The sequence below is a fragment of the Chelonoidis abingdonii genome, chromosome 19 (assembly GCF_003597395.2).
Source record: "Chelonoidis abingdonii isolate Lonesome George chromosome 19, CheloAbing_2.0, whole genome shotgun sequence".
NCBI classification, from domain to species: Eukaryota; Metazoa; Chordata; order Testudines; family Testudinidae; genus Chelonoidis; species Chelonoidis abingdonii.
The window spans coordinates 16,291,008-16,292,476 of record NC_133787.1 but is presented as its reverse complement, the minus strand read 5'-3'; positions in this window follow the sequence as shown (position 1 = coordinate 16,292,476).

Sequence of the window (1,469 nt, the reverse complement as noted above, 5' to 3'; positions counted from 1 at the left end):
TGAATTCTTGGTCTACTCTAAACCTTAAAAGGTGGATTCCGGGTTTTTTAAATTTAGCAGTAACTAGAGTTCCCTGAACCTCTCTCTGATAGAAAGTATTCTAGAAAAATCCTAAATATGTTCATCTTACCGTATAGCGCACTTAATGCTGAGATGGATCTATTACTTGAATGGTAGAGAAACAATTACTGACAGTTTCTGTCACTATAAGTCTGGGTTCTTTTCCTAACATAATTGTACAGCTTTTAGGAGCAAGACACACTTTCAACTTTAATTCATTATATACCGACCTCCTTAAAAGAAACTGTTTTCAATCACATTATACACTTAAGACATCATTAAAGCAAATCAAAGGAAAGGTCTGGACTTCAAAAGAGCTAACTAATATCTGTGGTGGAGTGGAACCATTAGTACCGATATTATGATGATGGGCACATTAGAAATACCTAAAAACAGGTACTGTGGGTCTGATCCTCAGCCAATGTAAGTCAGTATCACTCTATTGATTTCAACAGAGCTAACCTAGCTGACTCAGAAATTAAAATAACACAGTGCTGTAGTGAATTTAACTAAAGGATATTTAAATAATATGGTAACAATTTTCAGTTGGAAAACATCTTTTTGTGTTTTACATAAACTCACAAATGAGATCTAAAATTGTAAATTAGTTTCACTTAACTGAATTCCATACTTACCTATAAAGGTTTTTTAATACATCATTAGGTAGAATTTTCATAAGCATTCAGTGGTGACAAAGGCTGTGGGTTCCATTAAAAGTACAATAAAGGTTTTACAATACCTCTACAGTATTCCTCCAGATTACCATCATAAAATTAAAATATAGTAAAAACATATTTCCGATAACATTGCAATAATCAAGATATAGTTCCCCTACATCTGCATCATCAGTATTAAATAATAGGGCACAGTAGGGTAACCTGGAATGAAGATGGAAGGATCTGAAAGAGCCTGTGGTCCTGATTCTGATCCCAGTCTGAATCAAGAGTAACTTAATTGAAGTCAGTGGAGATATAGCAATATAAAAACTGGTGTGAAATCAGAATTGGGCACTCTGTAGCCATATGTGATGCAGGACAATTGTTGACAGGACTCTAAGATGAAATCCTGAAGTGTGATGACTAGTCAGACTACATCTCAAAACCCTTTAATTACAGTAGTTTCATACCAATGTCATGGTTGGTGTCTAAGAAGGAGCAGTCCAAAACTACTACTATTCCGTGCCAAGGCCTTTTAAAAAGTATCCAGTTCATATCTAGTGAAGAAGAAATGAAAACAACAAACTTGAAGAAAAAAAAACTTTATTCATTTTTAAACGCCCCCACTCCCAATATCTTTATCCCAAAAAATATATATGGAATTCTCCTATGCTCTGATTCATCAGCACATCTCTGTTCAGCAAAACATTTAAACATGTGCTTAAATACTTTGCTGGATTGGGGCCAAAAGTA